The sequence below is a fragment of the Choloepus didactylus genome, chromosome 15 (assembly GCF_015220235.1).
Source record: "Choloepus didactylus isolate mChoDid1 chromosome 15, mChoDid1.pri, whole genome shotgun sequence".
NCBI lineage: Eukaryota > Metazoa > Chordata > Mammalia > Pilosa > Megalonychidae > Choloepus > Choloepus didactylus.
Genome location: NC_051321.1, coordinates 82708433 through 82725282, shown reverse-complemented (window position 1 = coordinate 82725282; position 16850 = coordinate 82708433). Strand labels below are relative to the sequence as shown.

Below are 16850 nucleotides of genomic sequence, written 5' to 3'. Positions count from 1 at the left end.
TATTTCCTTATTGTGAAATACAACATATATACAAAGTTGATAGCTTTCAAATTACCATTTAAGAAGTAACTATATGCCCCCTTGAGGAGCCTGTGGAGAATGCAGGGGTATTTGCCTACCCCACCTCGATGGTTGCTAACATGACCACAGACGTAGGGGACTGGTGGTTTGATGGGCTGAGCCCTCTACCATAGGTTTTACCCTTGGGAAGACGGTTGCTGCAAAGGAGAGGCTAGGCCTCCCTATGGTTGTGCCTAAGAGCCTCCTCCCGAATGCCTCTTTGTTGCTCAGATGTGGCCCTCTCTCTCTGGCTAAGCCAACTTGAAAGGTGAAATCACTGCCCTCCGCCCGACGTGGGATCAGACACCCAGGGGAGTGAATCTCCCTGGCAACGTGGAATATGACTCCCGGGGAGGAATGTAGACCTGGCATCGTGGGATGGAGAACATCTTCTTGACCAAAAGGGGGATATGAAAGGAAATGAAATAAGCTTCAGTAGCAGAGAGATTCCAAAAGGAGCCGAGAGGTCACTCTGGTGGGCACTCTTAAGCACACTTTAGACAACCCTTTTTAGGTTCTAAAGAATTGGGGTAGCTGGTGGTGGATACCTGAAACTATCAAACTACAACCCAGAACCCATGAATCTCGAAGACAGTTGTATAAAAATGTAGCTTATGAGGGGTGACAATGGGATTGGGAAAGCCATAAGGACCACACTCCACTTTGTCTAGTTTATGGATGGATGAGTAGAAAAATAGGGGAAGGAAACAAACAGACAAAGGTACCCAGTGTTCTTTTTTACTTCAATTGCTCTTTTTCACTCTAATTATTACTCTTGTTATTTTTGTGTGTGTGCTAATGAAGGTGTCAGGGATTGATTTAGGTGATGAATGTACAACTATGTAATGGTAATGTGAACAATCGAATGTACGATTTGTTTTGTATGACTGCATGGTATGTGAATATATCTCAATAAAATGAAGATTAAAAAAAAAAAAAGAAGTAACTATAGAACAAATTTCAAAGGATGCTATGGGTTACAGTTCCACCATTTCAATTCTTTCTTTTTAGCTATTCTAATACCATGGCAACTAAGAAAAAGAAAATTATATAGAGATTCAGTATTCATAATCCTTTGTTAAATTCCAGCTTGTCTGTTATTACCCCTTCCTCTAGTTTAATCATTTTCCCCATCTTCAGAGATGTCTAGGCAGTGACCACCCTAACCTGTTCATGTTGAAAAGGGGTGTCAACTTTATGAGCAAATGGGGACACATCTAGTTGCTATTCTTGAAGAGTATTGCCTCTGGGTTTTGGGACTTAGCTGGCATAGGAGCTCTCTGAGGGATTTAAGTTTCTGAAGAATAAACTTAGTGAGTGAAAGTTTTATAGCGTCTCAGATAGGGATCTGGGACCACTGTTGACTTGGGCTTATTATACTGTGGGCATTTGGCATATCTAGGTGAAACTTACATAGGAGTAACCTCCAAGACAGCCTCTTGACTCTGTTTGAATTCTGTTAGCCACTGGGAAGCCTAGTAGTTTGACTTCAAGATGTTTTATATGCTCTGTCACAGTGACCTTTCCAGGAATTTTTAAGAAGTCACCATCACTATATGGTACATTTGAGGTTTTAAAGCAGTTTGTAATCCAAATCACTATTTTACCCTGCTTTCCCTGCTGTAAGATTAGATTGTCATAAAACTCCAGTGTTTAGAGATCTTAGAGTCCATCTAGTTAATTTCCTTTATTGTTATTATTATATATTAGAAGTTAAGCTGCTGTGGAACATTATAATAGCTCACATCTGAGTTTAAAGCTTGGCTCTGCCTTTAACTAGCTAGTGACATTAGAAAGTTCCTTCTGGATGCTTCTGTTTCTTCCTCTATGAGGCAAGGATAATATCTTGCAGGGCACTGTGAGATTAAATGAGAAAATTCATGAAGTGCTTGGCATACAGAAGCCTTTTAATGAATGTCAGTCACCACTCACCCATCTTTTTTGTTTGTTTGTTTGTTTAGGGAGGTAGTCTTTAATTCTAGACCATGAATGAAGTAAGAAAGATTGTTGGAAAAGAAAGATCTGGTTTCAGTTTGAATTATTTCAGTCTTATGCTGAGTTCAGCTACATTTTTGATAAAATGATGTCATTATACAGATTGTATGGAAGTTAAAACCAGTTTCCTTCCAGCTTTCCAGGTGACGTTAAGCAAAACCTGACCGGGCAAACATAGGCCTATTTATTAGATCACTTATTATTAATGTTAAACTAGCTTTGGTGCTGACTTCTCCTGTTCTTTTTGAAATTTCACTGTTTAAAATCTGACATACCTTCAAAAGCTTCATAGAAGGTGTTAAGGTTTAAGTCATTCTCCAGAAACTGTGGTACTAGCTGTCTTTCCCAAAACGGTCTTCTCCATCTAGCATTGTGTCCAAAATAATGCATGTAGGTCGTAATTGGATATATTTTCACATTTACCATGAAGTTTGTTCATTTTGTGTGTGTGTGTGTGTGGCAGTCAACTTTTGGATGGTCATGGAAAACAAAGCCTATGGAATAAAAACCCCATTGAGATTTTTCAATTTCACATTGATTTGCCCCCTAAGCAAAAAGAAAATGGGTTCAGTATGAATGGTATGATTTGTGGGAGGAGGGAGTGCCTCTGACAGTACCTGGTAGAAAATAAATATTTATTGATGGGCTGAATTTGATTATAATCCCAACTCTGTCTTCCATAACCTTGGACAGGTTTCTCTAGGCTTCAGTTCCCTCCTATGTAAAAAAAAGAAAAGGTAGGTACTAATATTGTCTTCCAGGTTTATTGTAACAATTAGGTGACAATGCATATGAAATAGGCAGCCAGGGCACGGCTCCTCATAGGCACACACTGCGTTGCATGCTTCTCACAGACACTTCCCTACATTCTTCAGTAATGTTCTTTTCAAGCACCTTTTCTTGTCTTATTCCCTAAAATTTTAGGAGCCTTATCCAAGAAAGAGTATGGATGTTTGCCAGTTAAACTGACAGTCAGATCCTTTGCAGCCCACACTTGGGAGGTTTTGGCAAAAATAACGATATGTCTGAGGTGATGGTTTGAACTGTGAATTTCAAGTTTACTAGTGTTGCGACCCAAGTATCGTGATGCAAAAATGAGTAATGTGTATAAAGCATCTAGTTCATTGCCTGGTGTGCCTAGGCCCAAAACAAATGTTATTATTTTAAATTGAAGCAATTATTAGAACTGATAGTTTGCGTAATTAATTCATGTCTCTCCAGAGCCTACTCGGCTCACACCCCTCCAAGTGCAGCCAGGAGTGTAGGGAATGAACAATAGGCAAAGAGCGATGGAGGCGACTGAATTTGGCCTTGCCTGAATCAGATTCACCAAAAGTGGTTTTTCCTATTGTATTTGAGGTAAAATGGATTCATGGACTTGCTACTGCATCTGGCATGGCATTTTCCTGATGTTGCCTCTCTGTAGAATGTCCAAGAAAGAATGTCGGGGAGAGGTCCATGAGAGCTGAAGCAGACCAGGAACATTCTGGTATCTAAAAACTTCTCATGCTTTGCTGATCTTGTTCATTAGACACAAGCACATTCCTGTCCTGCACTAAAATTCAACATAAGGCATTGGGAGGCCAAATATAACCAAACATTCTGCCCATTTAAAAATTCACCTGAATTGTTTAGACATTATATAAAATCAGTTCCTATCCTGGCAAACTAAGCATTTCAAAGCTGGTACTAAGAGTTTTTTTTTGAGAATTCCTAGTAAAGAGAAAATCTTAAGGGCTTTTTAATGGAAAAAAAAGTTTAATTTTGAAAATATCTGTAATGAATTTATCAAAATAACAATTACGTATTTAAAGGATTACAAAAATCATCAACATTTATTTTGGAAGTTGATTTTCTCTGGTAAGATATTAGCATCTAGAAGTAAATACCTGAAACTGTTGAACTGCATCCCAGTATCCTTGATTCTTGAAGACGATCGTATAACTATGTAGCTTACACCATGTGACCGTGTGATTGTGAAAACCTTGCGGCTAACACTCCTTTTATCTAGTATATGGACAGATGAGTAGAAAAATGGGGACAAAAAGTAAATGAATAATAGGGGGAGAAGAGAGTTATGAGGTGTCTTGGGTATTCTTTTTTACTTTTATTTTTATTTTTTGGAGAAATTAAAATGTTCAAAAATTGTGATGAATGTACAACTATATGATGATGTGAACAATTGATTGTACACTTTGGATGATTATATGGTATGACTGTATCACAATAAAATTGCATTTTAAAAAAGATAATAGCATCTATTTTCTATTATGAAGGTTTTTTTAAAATTGAGATATAATTCACATAGCATAAAATTAACCCTTTTAAAGTGTACAGTTCAGTAGTTTTTAATATATTCACAGTGTTGTGCGATCATCACCAGTATTTAATTCCAGAGCATTTTACCGTCCAAAAAGAAACCTTGTACTCATTAAGCAGTTACTCCCCATTCCCCACTCTCCCCAGTCCCGGGCAGCCACTAATCTGCTTTCTGCCTCTATGGGTTTGTCTCTTCTGGATATTTCATATAAATGGAGTCATACAATTGGTTGCCTTAATATTTCTTGGCTTTTTGAGTTAGCATAATTTTTCCAAGGTTCATCCTCCTTGTAGCATGTATCAGTACTTCCTTTCTTTTCATTGCCAAATAAGATTCCACTGAATTTTGTTTGTCTGTTCATCAGTTGATGGCCATTTGGGTTGATTCCACTTTTGCTATTTTATGAACAATGTTGCTATGAACATTTATGTACAAGTTTTTATGTAGACATATGTCTTCAAGTCTCTTGGGTATTGTGCTGGTTTGTATGTATTATGTCCCCCCAGAAAAAGCCATATTCTTTAATGCAGTCTTGTGGGGGCAGACATATTAGTGTTGATTAGGTTGGAACCCATTGATTGTTTCCATGGAGATGTGACTCAATCAACTGTGGGCAGGACTTTTGATTGGATAATTTCCATGGAGGTATTACCCCACACATTTAGGGTGGGTCTGAATTAAATCACTGGAACCATGTAAATGAGCTGACAAATGGAAGGAGCAGAGCAGCTGTGAATGACATTTTGGAGAGCAACTGAGAGAGACATTTTGAAGAAATGCCATTGAAAGCAAACTTTTGCTCCGGAGAAGCTAAGAGAGGACAAACACCCCAAGAGCAACATTTTGAAGAACCCATAGGAACTGAGAGAGGAGCTGGAACACAACCCGGCAACAGCAGATGCCAGCCACTTGCCTTCCCAGCTTAGAGAGGTTTTCCTGGACACCATTGGCCTTCCTTTGATGAAGGTACCCTGTTGTTGATGCCTTATCTTGAACACTTAATGGCCTTAAGACTGTAACTTTGTGACCAAATAAGTCCCCTTTATAAAAGCCAATCCATTTCTAGTATTTTGCATTCTGGCAGCATTAACAAACCAGAACAGGTATATATCTACAAATGGAATTGCTGGGTCATGTGGTAATTCTATGTTTCATTTATTAAGGAACTGCCAAACTGTTTCCAAAGGGTCTGCATCATGTTATGTAGTTTTTCATGCTAAGATTCTTGGAAGAAATGAGAAAAAAAGTTTATTAAAATGTTAATTCGAGAATAAGTATTGTTACTTAGGAGAGCCCTTCTGGCAAACCAATTAGATGATAAGAAAAGTCTCTGTTTCCCATATTTATTTTTCAGAACAAAAACATTAAAATGGCAATAGTGTCAAATGTCTTATGCCCCTTCCTTCCTCTACCCACCCACTTATCTCAGCAGTTTGGAATATGCTCAGAACCAACATTGTTCTCATATGAGGAGAGTTCTGTAAAAGTGATGTATTCAAGTTCCTGCTTTACTTTTCCTTAGTGAGTTTCATGTTTTATTACATTGTTTACCAGTGCGGAGAAATGGAGCATTCCCCTGCCTATGGAAAACAGTCTTGAATCAAAAATCAACTGGAGGCAGAAATAATAAAGATAAAAATTAAATTAAACAGACACACACACATGCACAAATGCTAGTGTAAAAGAACATCCATAAAGAGACCTGGGAGCAGCATGCTGCTGCAGCAGCTCTCTGCAGACTAGAAAAGTCCCCTGGGCCAGGTGTGAAGAGGAAAAGGAGGAGTCTGTGGGTTCCAGAGCAGCTGGACCCAGCCGTTGCTCTCCAGCACCCTGAGGCACGTTCAAGACTCTAGCTAGGAGTGGCTACCTGGTGCATCTACCAAGAAAGAACTAAAGCCTTACCATGAGATTTCTCTGTGACGAGGGTGAAGAGCAGATAGCGTTCAGCCTTGAGGGACCTGGTGGGCAGATGCCCTGGGTGGTAGTCTGAAGCTGTTATGTACCCTAGAAAACGCTATGTTCTTTTAATCCATTCCTGCAGGTGCAGACCTGTTATGGGTGGGACCTTTTTTTATTTTTAATTCAGTTTTATTGAAATATATTCACATACCATACAGTCATCCATGGCATACAATCAACTGTTCGCAGTATGATCATATAGTTATGCATTCATCACCACAATCTATTTCTGAACATTTTCCTTACAGCAGAAAGAATAAGAATAAAAAATAAAAGTAAAAAAAAGAACACCCAAAACATCCCCCCATCCCAACCTATTTGTCATTTAGTTTTTATCCCCATTTTTCTACTCATCCATCCATACACTAGATAAAGGGAGTGTGATCTACAAGGTTTTCACAAACACACTGTCACCCCTTGTAATCTACATTATTATATAATCGTCTTCAGGAGTCCAGACCACTGGGTTGGAGTTTGGTAGTTTCAGGTATTTACTTCTAGCTATTCCAATTCATTAAAACCTAAGAGGTGTTATCTATATAGTGCATAAGAATGTCCACCAGAGTGACCTCTCAACTCCATTTGAAATCTCTCAGCCACTGAAACTATTTCGTCTCATTTTGCATCCCCTTTTTGGTCAAGAAGGTATTCTCAATCCCACGATGCCGGGTCCAGATTCATCCCTGGGAGTCATATCCTGCATTGCCAGGGAGGTTTACACCCCTGAGAATCAGGTCCCACGTAGTGGGGAGGGCAGTGAGTTCACCTGCCGAGGTGGCTCAGAGAGAGAAAGGGCCACATCTGAGCAACAAAGAGGTACTCGGGGAGACTCTCAGGCATAATTATATGCAAGTTTAGCCTCTCCTTTGCAGTAACGAGCTTCATAAGGGCAAGTCCCATGATCGAGGGCTCGGCACATCAAACCGCCAGTTCCAATGTTTGTGTCAACATCAACACCAGTCCAGGTGAGGAAGTCCAACACTTCTGCACCTTCCCCTAGCTCCTCGGGACAGGGCGGGGGGAGGCTATAAATATATTTTTTATTCTCTGCCCAAATTACTTTGGGATGCATCACTATTTCACTCTAACCTGTACTAACCTACCATATCTCACTTCCTATTCAAAGTTCCATGTAATTGTGGTGTTTGAACAAACTGACTGTAAAGTTATACTGTTTAGAATATATAGATCCTGCACCAAATAGACTTCTCTTCCCTTGGTCTCACATGGAAGTTGAAGTTTTAAAACACAGTCAGTTTTGACCTTTACTCTTTGACCTGGTTTGCCCTAGTCTTAACCAAATCTGCTTCATTTATATCACTAATTGAAGTCTGGGCTCTTTTTCAGCTGACGTTCATATCTGCCGAGCTCTAGCTCTGAGTTTGAGGTGTCTCAGAGATACGCATTGTTCCAGAGACCAATCAGGTTATACACTAAGGGATCAGTATCTCAAAGTTTAGAGATAGGCATTACAATTCAGGAATAGAGTTGACTGCTGTAAGAGCTTACAATCTAGGGACTATTACAATAATCATGTCCACATTAGGCTATGTTCTAAGATTCAATTCTGAGTTTACACATTGTAGTTAGTCCATATTGGTGAGGCATTATAGTGTTTGCCTTTATTTCTGGCGTACTTCACTCAAATACTGTGTACAGGATCCATTCACCTCTTTGTGTGTCACAGCTTCACTCCTTTTGGTAGTTGCTCAATATTCCATTGTATGCATATGCCACAGTTCACCATTCTGTTTCTCAGTCTGTGTACCCTTAGGTCACCTTCACCCATTGCAAATCATGATTACTGTCTCCATGAACAACAGTTTGCAAATGTCCGTTCATGTCTCTGCTCTCAGATCTTCAAATGACATACCCCGTAATGAGGTTGCAGGACCTTATGGTCCCCACATACTTAACTTTTTTGGAACCATGTGGGAGGGACCTTTTGATTAGGTTATTTCAATTGAGATGTGACCCACCCAATTCAAGGTGGGTGTTAATCTCCTTACTGGAATTCTTTATAAGAGGAAAAGAACGTACTGAAAACCCAGAGAGCTCAGAGAAAACCCTGGAGAAGCTAAGAGAGGACCCATAGAAGCTCAGAGAGGAAGCAACTGGAACCGGAAGCTGAAAGCAGTGAAACATGGAAGAGAAGAACCAACACGTGCCAGCCATTTGCCTTCCCATGTCACAGAGGTGTCCCAGATGCCGGTAGACTGTCTTCAGAGTCCAGGTATCATCCTGTTGATGCCTTGAGTTGGACATTCTCATGGCCTGAGAACTGTAAATTGTAAGTTAATAAATCCGCAGTGTAAAAGCCAACACATTTTTGGTATATTGCATTCTGGCAGCTTTACCAAATCAGAATACTGTGGATGTCTCGGGTTATCTGTACGTACAGTTGACCGATGGCACAGCATAGGACTCTGTAACTGTGGCTCAAGCTGAAGAGGGGGGAAAGGGGACAGTGCTGCAGGAAGTTATTTGGCATGCACTATGGAATTAGAGATTAAATTTATTAAGAAACTAAAGAATCAGTGGTTCTTCAGCGTGAAATATAGATTTACCATAGGGCCCAGCATTTCCGTTTCTGTGTATACACCCCCAAAGAATTGGAAACAGGTGTTCAAACAAAATCTTGTACATGAATATTCATTCAGCTCTATTCATGACAGCCAAAAGGTAAAAGCAACACAAGTGCCTGTCAACAGGTAAATGGATAAACAAAATGTGGTATATTCTTCTGCCATAAAAGGAATGGAATTCTGATACATGCTACAACATGGTTGAACCTTGAAAACATTAAGCTGAGTGAAGGAAGTCATACCCAAAAGGCGACGTGTTTCGGTTTGCTAAAGCTGCCAGAATGCAAATTACAAGAAATGGTTTGGCTTTTACAATGGGGGTTTATTAGTTCACAGACTTACAGTTCTAAGGCCATGAAAATGTCAAATTAAGTCATCAAGAGATAGATACCTTCTCTGAGGAAAGGCTGATGGCATCTGGGGATCCTCTGTCGCATGGGAAGGCACGTGGCGACGTCTGCTAGTCCTTCTCCTGGGTTCTGGTTTCAAAATGTTGTTCTCTAAAATGTCTCTGGTCTTTTGTCTCTCTTAGCTTCTCTGAGCTCTCTCTCCGTGATCTCTGTTGAAGTACTCCAGTAAAGGATTAAGACCCACCTTGAATGGGTGGGATCACATCCTGGAAACAACCTAATAAAAAGATCCTACCCACAATAGGTCTTCCTCCACAGGATTGGATTAAAAGAGCATAGTATTTTCTGGGTCACATAACAGTTCCAAACCAGCACACCACATATGTTATGATTCCATTTATATGAGCAATCCAGAAGAGGCAAAGCCATAGAGGCAGAAAAAAGATGAGTGGTTGACAGGAGCTGCAGGGAGGGGGGATGGAGGGTTATTGCTTTATGGGTACAGGGTTTCCTTTAGGGGTAATAAAAATGTTCTAGAACTAAATAGTGGTGATGCTTTCAAAATAATGTGAGTGTACTAACTGTCACTGTACTGCACACTTTAAAACAATTAAAATGGCAAATTTTGTTATTTTTTTTTTACCATAGTAAAAAATGTTTTTGATGATTTTAAAAAAATTAAACTTGAAAGTTGTAGTTCAGAGTAGGGTTGGGGGTGGTTCCTATAATATGAATCTTGGGTTTGAAAACTGAACTTAATGCACGTGAATAAAAATGACTAGACATAGTATCTGCTTGAATATTTTTGTGAATGAAAAAATTGAAATAACGTTCAAAGCCTCAAGAATAGATTTAATTAATTGCAATTACATTTTCTTGGGTGTAAAGATAATATTTGAAAAAACTACACACAAATCTCTCTTAAAATTCTTTGTGTGAAAGATATTGTTACTTTTAGTAAGTGGTTTGGGTTTGTTTTTTTTTGTCCCCTTCACTGATGATGCCATCTATAGCTCTGCTTCTTTCACTCATTAGTCATTACTAATTCTCAACCTCTTATAGTCATTTTAAGAAATATTTATAAATTCACTAAAAGTTACATAAAACAATCATTATAAATAAATAAAATAAATTGATCACCTTGGAGGTGTGGAATTTCAAAACAGAGAAATAACATTTATGGAGTAATTTCTAAAGCTAGATTAAAGCTTGGATGCTTTCCATGCCTCATCTCATTTAAGGTGACAATCCCCATGAATTGTATGCTTGGAAGAAAGATGTAATTATCAGTCATTCCATAAAGCTTGAAGTGAACTCGGGCTCTCTAGCAGATACGAATTTTTATTCCTTTAAGGATATAAAAGTAAGGGAGTTCTTTTTTAATTGAATTTCTCTTAAGTTTTAAAATATGAAGATCAGTATCAATGTGGCCATTGAATGTTGTCTACTAAATGGTGTAATATTTACCTATAATTTTTAGTAGCTTTTGCAATTATTTTGGTGCCTAAAATAACTTATGTTCTTGTGTTGAATAACTTTGTCTACTTCACTTCTGGGATGTCTAAGTATAGGTGGTTGTGTTTGAATTACAGAAATACTGGGGTTTAAGCAGGAATTTTGTCTGAAGATAGAATCTTTTAATAAGGTTTTGTGTGTGTGCAGTTTTTTTTTCCATAATATTAAGTTTTCATTTGCTAACCTTCTGTACTAACTAGAAGTAGTAGAGGTACTGTATATAAAAAATCCAAAAGGCTAATGGCTGCTATTTTATTTAAGATATTGGTAAAGGAAAAGCAGTCAGGGAAATTTTGCAGGCCAAGTATTGTATTATGAAAACCCAAATTATTACCTTGTACAGACTTAGAAACAGTATGAGTGATCTATGACAAAACGTGCTTTGTAGGAGGAGCAGTTATTCCGTGGGTGTGGGGGCATCTGCCCACGTGTTAGTGTTCTTGGTGCTCGAATTGTGGTCTTGCTGGCAAGATCTGGAAGGTGTGCCTTCAACTAGAAACATAACCTTTTATCCAAAGAACCAGTATGGTCCAACTAGAACTCTTAATTCTAGTTATTCATTCATTAAATGAATGTCTTAACATTCCTGATAGGAGGCAGATAATGTGGAATGTGCTATTTATGTTTACAAGGATACAAAGATGAGTAAAACACAGTATGGCACAATTCCTAATCTCAAATAAGTGGTATTTAGCCAGCTGTGGGGAGCACACACACAAAAAAAGGGGTTGAAAGTCGCCAACAGAGTTGTATTTATTCCTTTCCTTTTCCATGGTTCTTGAATCCTTTATGGATTAAACTGGCCTTTGTTTATTGCCAATAAAGGATCTCAGTTTTATTTCACAATTTTGTTTCTTTGGGAAAATGTTCCTCAGTTCCATAACAGTGTAATTAAACTTGGAGAATGCAATCTGTGCATCAACTGGAGCCTTTCCCTATTGTGAGAGAGAAAATGCTTATCTCAGCATTGTTGAGTTAATGCGTAGTTGGTACAAAGTTTTCAATTTTAATTGCTTACTTACTTAGTGAGAGTGAATGATTGATTATGACAACTAAAAAGTGTAAAGAAAGCATGATGTAGGCTGAGTAGTTTTTCAGATGCATACGGTTCTTTGGTAAGATAAGAATCTTTAGTAAATAACTTACATTAATGGTTATTTCTGTTCCTCTTGGATAATGACTGGTCCGCCCCCACCCCTGCCCTCCATTTTTTTGAGGCTTATGGGAAAAGGTTAGAGGCCATTCAAATAAACTCTTCGGTATCATTGTGACAATTGAATTGCATGGCTTGATACCAAAAGAACTTCAGTTATTTTACAAAAGAAACCTGTGAAGTATAACTTTGTTAATATCTACAGCCACCAGTGCTGTTTGCATTTTGTGTACATTACCTCGTTTAAGCCTCACATCATCCTGTGGGAAGTGCACTGCTGTACCCCCCTGCATGTGAGGGAACTGAGACACAGAAGTCTCACAAAGTTCTGCTGGCAATGTCATGTGTTTGGCAAGAATTATGATAGTGTGAATGTAATGTTGCTTCTTTCTCCGACTCTTTGTTCCCCTGAAATTGATTTGTTTTTACTATTTTTTATTTTACAGGACAATATTGTTAGACTTCTTAGTTTCCAGAGGTCAGGTTTTGTTGCCAAGGTGAGTTTTATGCCTTTGGGAAATCCTCAAGAACCCTATTTTCCAGGAATTAAAAAAAAAAAAAAAATCTTCATTTTTATCAGAGTCATATAGTTATACAGTTTAATGAGTCAAGTGCTTCTCCAGTGATTGTGACAACAGTTTTTCTCATTGCCCACCTTCACTTCCCCTTCTGACAGGTAACCAGTCTCACCTCTTAGCTGTTTGCTCTTTTCCTGTGTGAATCGCACCTGGCTGTTCAGATGAGCGCATACTTGTTTGTATGGTTTACTGTGTCCTTTTCACCAACTCAACCCAAAACTTCCTACCAGTTGTCCAGGTTTCCTGTTTTCTTTAACGTAATTTATTCTGTCCATTCCATCATCTTGCAGAAGGCCTTCCCAGAGGCGAGTGCTCCAGGCTGGAGGGTGGCACCTTGTCATTCTGGGGAGTCTCTTTTTTTTCTCCTGTGTTGGATCTTCTTTTTTCCTCTCTCCAGTGCCTTCCTCTTTTTTGCTGGAGAAAGGATGAGTGGGAGGCAAATGTTTATACCTTGCATTTCTGAATGTCTTTATTTTCTTCCCACTCTTGAATAGTAGTTTGGCATAACACTCAGGTTGGGAATTGTTTTCCTTCAGAATTTTGATGACTTTGCACCATTGTCTTCTAGCTTATACTGTGGTTGAAAGTTCAAAATCATTCTGATTATTCATTGGTGTAACCTATTTTCCTCTATCTGGATGCATGTAGAATGTTTTTGTTTGTTTGTTTCCACTGTTTTGGAATATCACAGTGATATGCTTTAGTGCAGATGTATTTTAATCCATTATGTTGTGCACTCCAGCCTTCAATGAGGAAACTTAACATTCATTAGAAACACAAATGTGGGGCCAAAGGGATGCTTTTGACACCCTTTGCCAGATTGCCCTCCAGCATGGTTTGACTAGTTTAAAATACCACTAGTATAAGTCATTTCCCAGCACCCTTGCACCTTTTTAAAGAATCTCTGCTGGTTTGATAAGTAGAGCATGTTTTCTTTCATTTTATTCTGAGGATGAGTGTTTTTAACCATGTGTATTTCTTATGTTTTATGTACCTGCTTATTTCCCCAGCCTGTTTTGTTGTACTTGGGGTATGTGTGTGATTTCGTATTCCTCACATATTAAGGCTATTAATCCAAATGTAATTGAAAATTCATTATTTTTTCAAGTTTGCAGATAATTTAGGGAAATACAAATAAAACAATAGTGAAGTATCTTTATACACTTTCTAACAAAATTGCTTTTTAAGATATTTAATGCCAGCAGAGTTGTGATAACACTGCTGCCCTCAGCCATTGTTGGTGGCAGTTTAAACTGTTCGGTTCTTTTGCAAATGGCATAGTAATAAATATTAAGAGCCATAAACATGTACATCTTCAATGCAGTAATTCTATACCTGAAAGTTGAGCATAAGAAAATAATTGAAAAGTAATGATAAATGCACCAAATAATTATTGCAGCAATATCTATAATACTGACAAATTAGAAACAAAGTAGTGAATTAGAGAACAATATGAACTGAATTGGATTCATCATTAATATATAATGCTAGCTAGGTTAGCATGAAATAGTGACACATCCCAAAGTAATTTGGACAGAGAATAAAAATATATATGCAGAGCTCCCCCCTGAGGAGCTGGGGGAGGATGCAGAGGTGTTGGGCTTCCTCACCTGGATTGTTGCTGATGTTCTCACAAACATTGAGGACTGGCGGTTTGATGTGCCGAGACTTCATCACGGGACTTGCCCTTATGAAGCCTGTTACTGCAAAGGAGAGGCTAAACCTGCTTATAATTGTGCCTAAGAGTCTCTCCCTGAGTACCTCTTTGTTGCTCAGATGTGGCCCTCTCTCTCTAGCTAAGCCAACTCGACAGGTGAACTCACTGCCCTTCCCCCTGCATGGGACCTGACTCCCAGGGGTGTAAATCTCCCTGGCAATGCAGAATATGACTTCCGGGGATGATTCTGGACCCAACATCATGGGATTAAGAACATCTTCTTGGCCAAAAGGGGGATGCAAAGTGAAACAAAATAAAGTTTCACTGGCTGAGAGATTCCAAATGGAGTTGAGAGGTCACTCTGGTGGGCATTCTTATGTGCTATATAGATAATCCTTTTTCAGTTTTAACACATTGGCATAGCTAGAAGTAAATAACTGAAACTATCAAACTGCAACCCAGTAGCCTTGACTCTTGAAGATGATTGTATAGCAATGTAGCTTAAAAGAGGGGACAGTGTGACTGTGAAAGCCTGTGGATCACACTCCCTTTATCCAGTGTATGGATGGATGAGTAGTAAAATGGGGACACAAAACTGAATGAAAAATAGGGTGGGATGGGGGGGATGGTTTGGGTGTTCTTTTTTACTTTTATTTTTTATTCTTATTTTCACTTTTTCTGATACAAGGAAAATGTTCAAAAAATAATTTGGGGTGATGAATGTACAACTATACATGTACTGTGAACAGGTGACTGTACACTTTGGATGATTGTACGGTATGTGAATACATCTCAATAAAATTGAATTTAAAAAAACACAGCAAAATATAATCCTAGCATTAAAAATGATTAAGGCATAAAAGGGTAGGCTTATGTGAATTGAAGCAGAATACAAAAGTATTTCCACTTTATGGTTACCACTGTGTAAAAATATGCATAGAAACCAAAACAGGAAGGAAACAGTGAGTTGGTTTTTGTATCACCAAATGTGTGTATGGAGTTTCCTAGGTTTAAACTATAAAAAACTGACCTTTATTGAGTGATTACTGCGTGCCAGTCTCATGACATGGACACCAAAAGGTGGGAATTGACATGATTCTCTCATTTGACAGATAATGTAATTCTCACTTGATAAAGACATTTAATTTTTTATTATGGATGTTTTCAATTATATAGAGAAAATAGAAAGAATGGGCTAATGCACCCCATGTACCCATAACCCAGCTTCAGCAATTTCAAGTTTACATTTTTTGTGAGTTGCGGAGTAGAGGTTTGAACCCACATCTATCTTTTTCCAAAACCCATGCTTTTAATTACAACACCATGCTGCCTTTTCATTTTGTCGTTTGATACTCCTGAGTAACGTGATGATTGCTTAGTGCTTCTGGCAGAAAGGGACATGGAAGGGCATTGTAGTGGTGAATTTTTATGGTAGGTGATCAGATGGAGAAAGTACTTTCTTTTAAACACATGTATTCTGTAGTAAGCCTTTTCAGTTGCAGTGTTTTACAAACACAGAAACTGCTGATATGGTTCATCTGTGGTATAAATCTTTGACCCATTCCTCAGACTCTGACCACACTAAAGATAAAGGATGGTGGTTGTGTTGGTCTTTCTGGCTGAAGTGGCTTATTGCAGTTGAGAAATTATGTAATCATTAACTGGATAATGGAGGAGGAGTTCCTGCAGGTTTCATCTGGTATTTTACTGAGCTTTAACCCTTTGAGTATATCCAAAACAGATTCTTTAGAATCATTTAAATTTATTAGTTACCCAGAGCTTAACTCCTCAGTCTGTGTGTTTTGGATGTGATAAATATTTAGTTTTAGTAAGCATAAAAACATAGTACTTTTCCTCCTGAAATAGTTTTGTTTCCTTAGACTCCAAAAATAAAAGGGGAAAAAACTCAGTATTGATTGAAGCATTTTAAGATTTGTTGTAAGAATCATTATCGGATTCTGCCTTTCATAAAATATTACATCTTAAAATATGCAGTTCAACAGTTCATTCAGTTCCAAGTATGAAATAGATTAAAGAAAATCCGCTTGGTTTCCCCTCATAGCCCCTCCCTGCCCATACTCTCTCACCACTCCTATCAATTGAAGAATTTAGTAGCTGCAGCCTAAGGTATAAATACATTTTAAAAATTTTTTTACTCTTTGTTGAATTAACCCTACCAGACTTTCCGGTCTCCCACACTTGTAGGACAAATAAGTGAAGACAGACTGAAATAACTATTACATGGAAATAACATTGTGTTTTAAAGAACTTGGACTCATCTCAGGAACTCTGGGTCAGCATCTTCTGCCTCGAGGGCAAGTAGGCTGTTGAATCTCGGGGACCCCAGACTCCAGGCCTCATAGCCATAAACCACACCAAACTAGAATCCAAGGATGCTATGATCTAGTCTGGGTATAGGGTCATTTACTTAACCTCTCCCTTCAAGAAAGGGACCACAGAGAACATTGATTTTTAATCTACTGTGATCCGGTCAGATATCATGATCCTAGTAAATAGGACTGAAGTTTGGGAGAGAGGTTGGTTCAACACAGATTAATAAAATATAACTGGATTTGTGATAGTTAGTTAACTGAATAGAGTTTTTGAAATTCTCCAGAGAGAATATGTGGCATGAAAAGAAGAGATAGCCCAAGGAAGAAGAGATTAGAGAAGGAAAA

At 38.4% G+C, this 16850-nt stretch overlaps 1 protein-coding gene across 1 annotated transcript in view; it reads left to right on the top strand.

Annotated features, from left to right (window-relative positions):
• LOC119510937 (annexin A8-like protein 1) overlaps positions 1-16850 on the top strand; it is a 261425-nt gene that overhangs the window by 49201 nt on the left and 195374 nt on the right. The gene's annotated exons all lie outside the window — the stretch shown is intronic.